This window comes from Felis catus, chromosome E2, assembly GCF_018350175.1.
Source record: "Felis catus isolate Fca126 chromosome E2, F.catus_Fca126_mat1.0, whole genome shotgun sequence".
Classification (NCBI taxonomy): Eukaryota; Metazoa; Chordata; class Mammalia; order Carnivora; family Felidae; genus Felis; species Felis catus.
This window is the reverse complement of record NC_058382.1, coordinates 16,042,044-16,055,198: the sequence shown is the minus strand read 5'-3', so window position 1 is coordinate 16,055,198 and position 13,155 is coordinate 16,042,044. Positions and strand designations below refer to the sequence as shown.

The following is a 13,155-nucleotide window of genomic DNA, read 5'->3' as shown; positions in this document are numbered from 1 at the left end:
CAAGTCATAGCCAATCCAGACTCTCCTCCACTAATTTTAGGTTAGCTGTGATTTTTGTTTTAATAGTTTTATTGAGATAATCTTCAACATACTGTATTAAGTCAATCATTTAAAAAAATTAAATTCTATCACCACAATCTAATTTTAGAACATCTTCATTTCCCCTAAAAGAAACCCCATTTACAGTCTCCATTTTCCCCTCCTTCATCAGCCCTAAGCAAACACCAATCTACTTTCTGCCTCAATGGACTTGCCTATTCTAGACATTTCATATAAATGGAACCATATGATATGTGGCCTCTTGTGACTCGATTCTTTCATTTAGCATGTTTTTATATCCATGTTATAGAATGTTATCAGAACTTCATGCCTTTTTATTGCTGAATAATATTCCATTGTATGGCTATATCACATTTTGTTTATGAATTCATCAATTGATGGGCATTTGGATTATTTCCACTTTTTGGCTATAGTGAGTAATGCTGCTATGAACATTCATGGACAAGTTTTTGTGTGAATAAATGTTTTCAGTTCTCTTGAGTATATACCTAGAAATGGGACTGCTAAATCATATGGCAACTGTTTAACTTTTTGAAGAACTGCCAAACTGTTTTCTAAAGAAGTTGAACCATGTTGCATTCCACCAGCAATTTCTCAAAATCTTCATCTTGTTATTATCTCTTTTTCATCATAGGCATCCTTGTAGCTATGAAGTGGCATCTCACTGTGGTTTTAATTTACAATTTCCTTATGACTAAAGATGCTGAGTGAAGTTAGCTTTTAAGAACCCAGTTCTTGAAACTGAGAACAAACTGAGGGTTGATGGGGGGTGGGAGGGAGGGAAAGGTGGGTGATGGGTATTGAGGAGGGCACCTTTTGGGATGAGCACTGGATGTTGTATGGAAACCAATTTGACAATAAATTTCACATATTGAAAAAAAAAAAAAAGAACCCAGTTCTTTAGAATGCTTTCCTAATGTAATTTCCACGACAGTCCATTACTTTCCCCAAGGCATTCCCATTCATGTTGGAAGAGGCAATAACTCTATTTCCTATTAAGGACAAGGAAATTGTGGGTGGTATGAATATTCTGAATGGCTGATGGGACAGGGGAACCAGCACATCTTTGCATGGTTTTGGCTGGGAGAAGGGATGATGGAAGTAATTAAGACAGAAAGGGCATAGGCCCAATAAAACTGGGGAGACTGACACTAATCTCGATTCTCTTTAGTAAACTCCAGGCATTCAGTTCATTTTTTCACCTGTACAACCCATATTACTTTAATCCAGAGTAAACCTGCTCAAAACACTGAGTGCTAATCTTGAAAAAATACTATCTGGGGGCGCCTGGGTGGCGCAGTCGGTTAAGCGTCCGACTTCAGCCAGGTCACGATCTCGCGGTCTGTGAGTTCAAGCCCCGCGTCAGGCTCTGGGCTGATGGCTCGGAGCCTGGAGCCTGCTTCTGATTCTGTGTCTCCCTCTCTCTGACCCTCCCCCATTCGTGCTCTGTCTCTCTCTGTCCCAAAAATAAATAAACGTTGAAAAAAAAATTAAAAAAAAAAAAAGAAAAAATACTATCTGTATTCTAACTCTCCTACTCTTGTGACTGCTAATTTTTAGGTAAATAGAGTCATAAGGAAAGTTAATAGTCTTATGAAGTCACAGAGTCACCATTGGAGTTTTCAATCACTGTGTAATGAAGCTAATATTTAACAGGGGCACATACCTGTTGTGCCCATAGCTCCTTTCCTGAGGAAGAAGGTGCCCACCCGAATATAAAATTTAAGTCTTGTTTGATCATTTTAAAAAGGCAAATTTTGGGGCACCTGGGTGGCTCAGTCGGTTAAGCGTCCGACTTCGGCTCAGGTCATGATCTTGCAGTTTGTGAGTTCGAGCCCCGCATCAGGCTCTGTGCTGACAGCTCAGAGCCTGGAGCCTGCTTCAGATTCTGTGTCTCCCTCTCTCCCTGCCCCTCCCCCATCACACTGTCTCTCTCTCTCTCTCTCTCTCTCTCTCTCTCTCTCTCTCTCTCCTTCAAAAATAAACATTTAAAAATTTTTTTAATAAAAATTCTATTCCATAATAGACATTTCTTGGGGAAGTATCTCAAATTTAATTACTTCCTCAATTAACTGCTAACCCCTTGCCCCCAATAATCTATCAAAGTATGAGAAAGTTTTGAAGGTTGAAAAAATGACTTACCACAAGAAAGCCAAAAAAAAAAAAAAAAATCAATGTGAACACTAACTAAACCTTAAAAAAACTTTTGAGCTCTGGCGCCACTTAAAGTAGCCCAACAATAGCAGCACTTTTGCTCAACATAAACTCTCAGGTATAAGAGAGTCTTTTGCATTTGGTCTTTTATTCAATTCCAAGTAGGAAAGGAAAGAAGTGAAGAAAAAAGAAAAGAGGTTCTTGAATAGTAGCTGACTCCATGTCTTAGAACAGAAAAAAAATTGGCATGTTCTGCTGCTGCTGCTGCTGCTGTTGCCAAAAGATGATACTCTCAAAGTATCAGGTGCTCTGCTGAAAGGATTCCCTTTAAGAGTCTCCTAAGGGGAGCCTGGCTGGCTCCATCAGTAGAGCATGCAATTCTTGATCTCAGGGTTGGGGGTTCAAACCCTACACTGCAGGTAGAGATTACTTAATAAATAAAAGTTAAATAAAAAAGACTCCTAAAGGGGGCCCTCATTGGCCACATAGTGAAAATTTATACAATATACTATGAATACCTCTCCTGACACTCCTCCTTGTATTATGATGGAGTCTACAACAGCCAACAGTTGATTAAAACATTGAAAAATGCTTTAAGTCCATAATAACATGTGAGAGAAAAATATAAAGTGCACAAAAGAGAGTGAATAAAAAAATTTTTAACTAGCCATAATTAGTGAGTGATTATAGGTATGTGTATTCTTTCTCATCTTATTATTTATATTTCTGGTATAAGTGCTTGTTTCCACCTATATAATCTGAAAAGTATAGACTCGAGGAACTTTGAAAAAAAACAGCCTTAGAAATAGGAAAAACTGGGGTGCCTAGGTGATTCAGTCAGTTGAGTGACTGACTCATAATTCTGGCTCAGGTCATGATTTCATAGTTGTGAGATGGAGCCCCATATCGCACTCCATGCTGGGCATGGAGCCTGCTTAAGATTCTCTCTCTTTCTCCCTCTGCCCCTCCCACCTTCCAAAAAACGAAATAGGAAAAACTGTACTGAAACCAGGAAGGACCCATCACACCTGTGGCCTCACACAATAACCCTGGATACAGGGTACTTCACAGTTAGTCGGCACAAGTGGGCACACACAAATCCAAGTAGAAATAAGGTATGATAAAATAATAAGCTGAATGTCCCAAATGAGAGCTCACTGCAAACTCAATTCTTATTATCACCTATGAAATAAACATTTTATTAACAAAATTAAACCCCGAATAATTAAATAGTGATATTAACTAGGAAGATTTAGTTCTTTTTAAGAACACCTAGCCTAGCCCAGTACATCTTCATGACAGGACAATGAGCTGTGATGACATTGCAGACCATGCAAAACTTTAAACACACATCACATCCAATAGAAATCTGTATTAAAAGCAGAAATTTACATGTCTGATGAAGTATAAAAAGGGACTCAGCACGATGATCACCAGGCTCAGGTTCTAATCATCTTATATTGTGCAACTAAGTCCCAGGTATGAACCAAGAATTAAGTGAGAACTCAGCCTTTTTCCCATCTGACTTGGTAATCTGTGTCTTATTTCTTTTTTTTTCTTTACATTTTTCTAGAGGTTTATCAGTTTTATTAATTCCAAAAACAAAATTTTTGGCTTTATTAATTTTCTCTATTGTACATTCATTTTGTATTTCAATATACATAAATTTTTATTTGAGCTCTAATTCTTATTATTTCCCATTTTTTGCTTTCTTTGGGTTTTAGTATACTTTTTCTTAACATCTTGAGTTAGATCACTAATTTTTCAATGTTCTTTACTAGCAGATCTATATATTTTCCTCAGGTTCAGCTTTAGCAACACCACACATTGTGATATATTTTCATTGTCGTACAGTTAACAATATTTTTTAATTCCCATTGCAATTTCTTCTTTGGGTCACTTGTTATTTATAAATACATTGCTTAAATCCCAAATATTGCGGATATTTCTAGGCATCTTTTTGTTATTGACATCTAGCCGAATTCCACTGTGATCAGAAAACATACAGTATGGGGGCACCTCGGTGGCTCAGTTGGTTAAGCGTCTGACTCTTGGTTTCAGCTCAGGTCATGATTTCATGGTTTGTGGGACTGAGCCCCGTGTTGGGCTATAGGCTGACCGAACAGAGCCTGCTTGAGATTTTCTGTTTCCCTCTCTGTCTCTGCCCTTCCCCCACTCACTCTCTCTGTCTCAAAAAAAAAAAGTAAATAAACTTTTAAAAATTTTTTAAAAAGAAAACATACAGTATTATTTCAGTCCTTTAACATTTATTGAGATTCCCTTTATGGTCCAGCATATGATCGGTTTAGATAAATATTCATGCATCTGAAAATAATGTATACTGCAGTTGTAAGGTACATTGTTCCACATATGTCAAGTAGATCATTTGTCAATTACGATGTTCCAATATTATACAACTTTACTGGTTTTATATTGATTGTTCTGTCAGTGAGAAGTGCTGTGAAAAGTGAGAAAAGTACTAAATATCCCCTACTATGATTGTGATTTGTCCAACTACATCTTTTAGTTCTGTCAAATATATTTGAAACATTTTACAATGGTATGTACATTTAGGAGTGTAATATCTTACTGGTTGACTGACCTTTTTATTATAAACGATTTTTCTTTCTAATAAAGCTTCTGTTCTAAAGTCGGTTCTCATACAATGAACTGAGAGTGTAAATTGATAAAAATCTTTTAGGAAAACTATCAGTGTATTTTAAAGCTGAATATATGCATAACCTACAACACAAATATTGCACTCTTATGGATATACCCAACAGAGTGCATTCATATGTGTACCAAAAGACATGTACAAGAATATTCAGAGTAGCCTTGTTCATAATAGGCCCAATCTGAAATCTTGAAAATAACTCAAATGCCAATCAATAATGGAATGGATAAATTGTGTTCTATTCATACAATGTAATTTTAAACAGCAATAATAATGAATGACCCACAACTACATGAAGCAACATGGATGAATCTTGCATATTCATACTACATAATATTATTACATATTACATTCATATTACATGTGAAATAAAATGTTAAACAAAAAAAGCCAAGCACAAATTGTGTGGTACTATTTATATAAAATTCCAGAAAAGGGAAAATTAATCTATGGCTGTAGAAGATAGAATAATGGTTATATTTGGGAGAGGTGAGTAGTGAATGGGTGGGACAAGAATCAGGCTTCTAGAATGCTGGTAACATTCTATTTCCTAATCTGATTTGGGATCTGGTTAAATGAATATGCTTACTTAAAAAAATTCATCAAGTCATATATTCTTTGATTTCTCTACTTTTGTAATGTATTTTGTACCTTAAAAACAATATGATATACCTTCGTATCTGCAGAGAAAAAACTTAAAATGCCAAGGTATTAGAGAGAAAACAGATGACTATGTTTATAAACTGCTGGTAGGAATTTAACTGGTACAACCATATTGAAAACCAGCTCAGTATTATCTAGTAAATTTGAAGATATACACATATCCTTTGGCTTAGCAATTCCATTTGTATGTTTATACCCTAGGAAAGCATGCATATGTGCACCAGAGTACTTATAAAAATATGTGTAGAGCAGCCCTTTCAAATCAACCCCAAACAGGAAACAACCAATATCTAAACATATAGCTGTGGTATAACAATAAGGGTAAGTCTAAGAAATACAATATTGTGAGGAAAAACAAGACTCAAAACAACACTACCCAGCAGAATTAATTTCTATAAAGTTAAAAAGGAAAAAACCTAGACTATATTGCTTAAGGATGTGTAGATATGAGGTAAACTTTTTTTTGTTTTTAAACATCAACAAGAAAATACATTATCACCAAAGTCAGAGTTACTTAAAGAGGTGAAAAGAAGTTTATTCTTGGGGCAGGACTAATAGGACTACTGGAGGGCTGACACAGGTTCCTGTTATATTAGAGGTGCCCTTTATAATTACTTCTTAAAATGTCTATATTTTAAGCACTTTTGTGTATCTAATATTTAGGAATTTTTAACAAAGGAAAAATTAACTATATAACAGCTATAAATTTTTCCTGAAAACATAAGATATGAAATGATGAATGCTATGAGATTCCAATCTTGAAAATAATGTATACTGTATGTACATAAGGAAATGTATTAGGAGGAAATTGACGAAAATATTGACAGCAGTTATATCTGGGTAGTAGGAGCTTACTTTTGCTCTCTGTAACTTTCCATTTTCCAAATTCTTTTATCATGGTGTGTGTGTGTGTGTGTGTGTGTGTGTGTGTGTGTGTGTGTGTGTGTGTTTAAAAGAAGCAAAAGCTTAATACATAGGAGAAATGGAGCTATTTTCTAAATTAATATGTGAACACTATGTAGACGGAAACGATGGAGAATACTGGGATTGTGTGCCCACCCTACAGCATCTCATCATTTTCTTTAATGAGAATTTGTAGGAACCAGGTCACTTGATGAGTCTATGTTAAACAAGGCCAACCAGAAGAAAAGCAAAAAGTAAACCTCATCGCACCTTTTATTTGGCTTGGTCAACAGCCATTCCTCCTTCTTCCTCTGGGGACCTATCTGAGAAGAGCAGAGCTGAGGAAGTAGAAAGGAATCATGAGATGCCAGGCCTTCCTTGTGGCCCAAACGACCAGAGCAGTAGTAGCTCTGGACTCACACCTACCACTCATGGAGAGAGATCAGAGTCTATGCTGTTGGGAGCATTCCAGTCTGAGCATGTCAGAAGGGGAGAAGCCTCTGCTGTCCAAGACCAAAATCTTGTCTTGACCTCACACAACCACTGGGACAACGCACACTGCCACCCTGGCAACAATGACAGGCACCCTCCAACTGCACACACGGTGCCACAAAAAATTACATGCTCATACTTACACATCCTCACATAGTCACAGATATGCAGTAGGCTTAGTTTTGCTAACGCTCATAAACCACAACCACACATACACATACACCCCTCAGGCAACTGTCATAGTCGCATAATCACAAGTTCTGTACACTCCCCACCTCCTACACACAATGTCACACAAAACGAACGCACACTATCACAGACCCACCATGGGGACAGCCACACCGACACACAGAGCAGCACAGTCAGAACCACACATTTACAACTGACATCTCCGGTTACACCTGCAAACAGAGGTCCGCGCATGGTCAGTCGCAATGACACACCCACCACAGAGACAATCACACCCCTACACAGAACGCCGCACAGTCACATAAGGTCACAGTCGTCCACATGGAGTCCCGTTCCTCTTGCCCCTTCCCCCAGTCCCACCAAGTCACACCTGCCGAGACTACGGACCCGCCCAGACCGCACCTTCAGGTTGCCCCGGTCAACCTACGGACGCACCTGCGCAGCCTGGTGGAGCCCCCCAAAACTTAGGCCGCTCACCTTGCAGTTACCCTTCCCGGGAGGCCGACGGTCGGGCAAGCGAGTGAAGGAGCGGCCCTGCTCCTGCGAGGCCTCTGGGAAATGTAGTCCGGAAGGAGTCGGCTCAGACAAGATGGCGCCTGGTGTTTCGATTTCCTGCAGGCGCAAAAACCTGGGTGAAGCCAATATCCTTGCTCCCCTCTCCATATCGCATGAAGGGGCCGTCCAGATCCACGCTCAGTCTCCAGGTTAGGCTCCCACAGGACACCGCCCACATATCCTGGAGATAAGCTTCCTCCATGGAGCTTGCCAGTCCCTGGGAGCCACATATTTCCTAAAAATAGAAAAAGGTTGCTGGGTTCCCACGGAAGTTGATTAGAGCCGAAAGAACTTCTGGGAAATGTAGTCTAGAGGTGGAAAGGGTGAGACTGCCTCCCATGTAGAGTGTCTTACATGACTGAACTTCACCACAGTGAAGAGAGGAGCCTCACCCAAGACTTTTTTGGGACTTGTATATGTTAACCTTAAAAACAAAACTGTCAGGGGTGCCTGCGTGGCTCAGTGGGTTAAGCCTCCAACTCTGGATTTCAGCTCAGGTCATGATCTCTTGTTGGTGAGGTAGAGCCCAAGTGGGGGTCCAGGCTGATAGCAGGGAGCCAGCTTGGGATTCTCTCTTTCCCTCTCTCTCTGTCCCTCTCCTACCTACTTATTCCTAATAGAAAAAAGAAAAAAAAGAGGATGGCTATTAAAATGTAAAAATAGCTAAAAACAAACCAAATCAAAAAAAGACACTAAAGTTTTGGCTGAGCCTGATATGAGTGGAAGAGGATGAAGGAAATAAAGTAAAATAAGTAGGACTTGGTGGAACAGAGTTTTCATGAGAATTCTGTAGGACCGGAGAGTATGGGTGCAGCTATTACAGAGATGAGGGTAGAAAAGAACTATGAGGAAGAAAGTAAAGTGTGAAATAAAATGGCTTGTTATGAAAATTGTATGCTTCAGATCATGACAAGCCTGAGATTCAAATCCTAGTCCTGAAAATTACCATCTGTGACCTTGAACTAATGATTTGTGCTGTGTGCACAACATATTCTACATCATCAAAAATCTTGAACACAGTATTTTTTTTTCAGGAGTGTCATATGGATTAAGAAAACATGTGTAAAGCTTACACAAAATAAGTTATTAAAGGCTATTACATTAAACACTCCCCAACTCATTATTTGAGGCCAGTATTAAACATAGAGTTACTGTATGACCCAGTAGTTCCAGTCCTATACATAGATCCAAGAAAATTGGAAATGTACATTCATGCAAAAACCTATACACAATTTTTCATTGCAGCATTATTCACAATAGCCAAAAGTGGAAACAACCCAAATGCCTGTAAACAGATGAATGGATAAAGAAAATGTGTTATATCCTTACAACAGAGTATTATTTGGCAATAAAAAAACATGCCACAACACAGATGGCCCTTGAAAAAATTATTCTATGTGAAGAAGCCAGTCACAGAAGACCACATTTCATTTATAAAAAATGCCTAGAATATGCAAATCTGTAGATACAAAGAGTAAATTCAAGTTACTTAGAGTTGGCAGGGTTAAGAGGAATTGGGAGTGATTGCTGATAGGTGTAGGGTTTCTTTTTGAGGTGATAAAATGTTCTTGGATTACATGATGAAGATAGTCATACAAACTCTATGGATGTGCTAAAAGTGACTAACTTGTACAACTTAAGAGTTAATTTTATGGTTTGTTAATTATATTTATTTATGTGCATACTTTTAAAAAGTTTGTTTTTAGTAATCTCTATATCCAATGTGGGGCTCAAACTCATGACCCTGAGATCAAGAGTTGTATGCTTTTTTGACTGAGCCAGCAAGGCTCCCCTATGTGCATTTTTTTTTTAAATCAACTTTACCAAGTTACAATTTAGGTGCAATAACATGCACTCATTGTAAGCGAACAATTTGATGAGTTTGAACAAATGTAGACATCGTATATCTGAATTTGTGTAACCATTGGCGGGTTTATGCACTTTTGAGTTGTTTCCATATTGGCTAATATAAATAAATCTGTTATGAAGTATTTGTGTACAAATCTTTTTGCAAACATATGTTTTCATTTATATTGGGAAATATGTAGGAGTGGAATTGGTGGATTATATGATTAGTGTATGTTTAATTTTAAAAGAAACTGCCAGGTTGTTTTACAAAGTTGTACCATTTTACATTCTCACCAGAAGTATATGAAAAGTTCCAGTTGTTTCACATCTCACATCCCTTCTATATTTGCTATTGTCAGTCTTTTTAATTGTAACCATTTGAGAGGGTTCATATTGTGGCATCAAATTGTGGTTTGATTTGCATTTTCTGATGACTATGGATTTCAGCATATTCATACACTTATTAACGGTTCTTTTATTTCTTTTGTGACATCTTAAATTTTTTTCCATTTAAAAATTGGTTGTGTTTTTATTATTGAGTTGTAGTAGTTTTTACATACTTTGATAAAAGTCTTTTGTCAGACATACATATTGTAAATATTTCTCCCTGCCTAAGGCTTGCCTTTCTCAATTTCTTAATAGTGTCTTTCAAAAAGTAATTTTACTTTTGATAGAATCTAATTCATCACCTCTTTTCTTTAATGCTTTATGCTCTTTGTGTTCTTTCTAAGAAAACGTTGCCTATCCCAGTGTTATTCTCCTGTGTTTGTTCAAAAGGTTTTATAGTTTTATTTTTTATCTTTAGATCTATGGTCCACTTGAAGTTCATTATTGTGTATGGCGTGAGGTAATAATAAAAAATACTTTTCCATATGGAAATCCAGTTGTTCTAATCTATTTGCTGACAGTTTGTTGAATTACCTTAATGTCTATGGTAAGCAAGATATTAGGCTCCCCAAAATGTCCACATTTGAATTCCTGGAACCCGTTGTTACATGGCAGTGGGGATGAAAAGTTGATATTTAGCTGACTTTAAAATAGGGAGTTGTCCTGAATTATATGGTTGGGCCGAGTGTAATCACAGGGTCCTTAAATGGGGAAGAGGAAGGCATAAGTGTCAGTGTCAGAGTGGTGTGAGGGAAGACTCAGTCATTACTGGATTTGAAGATGAAAGGAGGCCATGAGCTGAGGAATGCAGAGTTTCTCAAAGCTGCAAAAGGAAGGAAACTGATTCTCTTCTAGAGCATCCAGAAAAGAATGCAGCCATGTCAACCGTTGACTTTAAGCAGTGAAACTCATTCCAGACTTTTGACTAAAGAAGTATGAGATAACTAAGTGTTGTCTTGAGCCACTAGGTTTATGGTAAATTGTTACAACAATAGGAAACTAATACATCAACTTTGTAAAAAAAAATCAATTAACTATGTATGTGTAGGTCTAATTCTGGAATCATCTCTATGTTTATTCTTAGCAAATATTAATGTAAATAATTTTTATTGAGATATAACAGACAGCATGAAATTCATTTTAAATTTAACAGTTCACACAAGTGTCTTGTGGTTCAGAAATCCGATTTCACAGCTTATCTTCCGTTAGATGAAAGTGTTTACGGTGTGTCTGGAGCTGGAGTAAGTTCCCGCGGGTGCCCAAGAGCAGGGGCCTCCTTTCTCCTCTCATTAATTTGCTGATGCCTAACTGCACTGACGCAGCGGTGAGATACCGGAGAGAGAGCTTAAATTTAACAGTTCAGCAGTAGATTTTGTTATATGCACAAGGTTGGGCCATCATCACTGTTATCTAACTCCAGAATATTCTCATCATCGAAAAAAGAGACCATGTACTTGTAGCACTCACTCTCCATTCCCACCTTCCTCCATCACTAGTTTCCAAAAATATACTTTCTGTTTGAATGGTGTTGCCTATTCTGGAAATTTCATATAAATACAATTATACATTTTGAAGCCATTTGTGTCTGGCTTATTTACTGATGCATACTGTTTTCAAGATTAATCTAGGATGTATCAGTACTTCATTCCTTTTTATTACTGAATCATATTCTATTGCACAAACATATACATTTTGTTTATCCATTCATCAATTGATAAACTTCTGAGCTGTTTCTAGTTTTGGGAAATTATAAATAATGCTGCAATGAATATTCATGTACAAGTTTTTGTGTGAATATATGTTTTCAGTTCTCTCGTGTGGAGTGGAATTGCTAAGTCATACGGTAATTCTATGTTTAACTTTTTTATCACACTTTTTTAATGTTTATTTATTTTTGAGAGACAGAGAGAGACAGAGCATGGACGGGGGAGGGGCACAAAGAGAGGGAGACACAGAATCTGAAGTAGGCTCCAGGCTCCAAGCTGTCAGCACAGAGCCCCACATGGGGCTCGGCTCGAGCTCATAGACTAAAAGATCATGACCTGAGCCCAAGTCTGACGCTTAACCGAGCCACCCAGGTGCCCCCATGTTTAACTTTTTGAAGAATGGCTAAACAGTGCACACTGGCTGCACTGTTTCACAATCCCACAGGCAATTGTTTGAGGGTTACATTTTTCCACATGTTAAAAACACTTGCATTTTTCCATTTGTTAAAATTACAGCCATTCTAGTGAGTGTGAAGTCACATATCATTGTGGTTTTAATATGTATTTCCCTGATCACTAATGATGTTGAATGTCAGTTTCATAGAAATGTCTATTCAGATCCTTTCCCATTTAAAAATTGAGTTGTCTATTATGGAGTTGTAAGAGTATATTTTGGATAGAAGTTCCTTAATAGATATATGATTTGCAAATATTTTCTTTCATTTGATGGGATGTCTTTTCACTTCTTAGATGGTGTCCTTTTTTTTTTTAATTTTTAATGTTTATTTTTGAGAGAGAGACAGAGCATGAGTGGGGGGAGGGGCAAAGAGAGAGGGAGACACAGAATCCAAAGCAGACTCCAGGCTCTGAGCTGTCAGCACAGAGCCTGATGTGGGGCTCAAACCCACAAACCGTAAGATCATGACCTGAGTCAAAGTCAGACACTCAACTGACTGAACCACCCAGGCACCCCTACATGGTGTCCTTTGAAGCACAAAATATTTAATTATCTTGAAATGAAAATTATCTAATTTTTTTGTTGGTCATGCTTTTGATGTTATATCTAAGAATCCTTTGGCAATCTGAGACCATGATGATTTGCCCCTGTGTTTCCTTCAGAGAGTTTTATAAAAGTTTTAGCTCTTGAATTTATCAGTTTGATCCATTTGGGGTTAATTTTTGTATATGATGAGAGATAAGGGTCCCACTTTATTCTTTGCAGGCAACTATGCTGTTGTTAGAGCACATTTATTTTAAAAGCCTGCTCAAATTTTCTCAGTTGAATCATCAAAATTGATTGACCTTATTTATAGATGCATGGGTTTATTTCTGGACTCTCAATTCTACTCCATTGATCTACATTCCCATCCTTGTACCAATATAATAGTGTGTAATTGTGCTTACAGTAACTTTAAATAGAGAAGTAAAGGGGCGCCTGGGTGGCTCAGTCAGTTGAGCATCTGACTCTTGATTTCAGCTCAGGTCATGATCTCAGGGTTGTGGGATCAAGCTCTGTGTCAGGCT

The 13,155-nt window shown here is 37.7% G+C and overlaps 1 protein-coding gene across 1 annotated transcript in view; it reads right to left on the bottom strand.

Moving 5' to 3' along the window:
* LOC101097690 (zinc finger protein 383) overlaps window positions 1-7,751 on the bottom strand; it is an 84,068-nt gene extending 76,317 nt beyond the window's left edge. The window contains exons 1-2 of the mRNA XM_045045524.1: window positions 7,613-7,751; window positions 6,725-6,792 (exon numbers count right to left, since the gene is read on the bottom strand). The gene's annotated coding sequence lies outside the window, so the exon portion shown is untranslated. The remainder of the gene's footprint in view (window positions 1-6,724; window positions 6,793-7,612) is intronic.
* Between the last annotated feature and the right edge of the window lie 5,404 nt (window positions 7,752-13,155).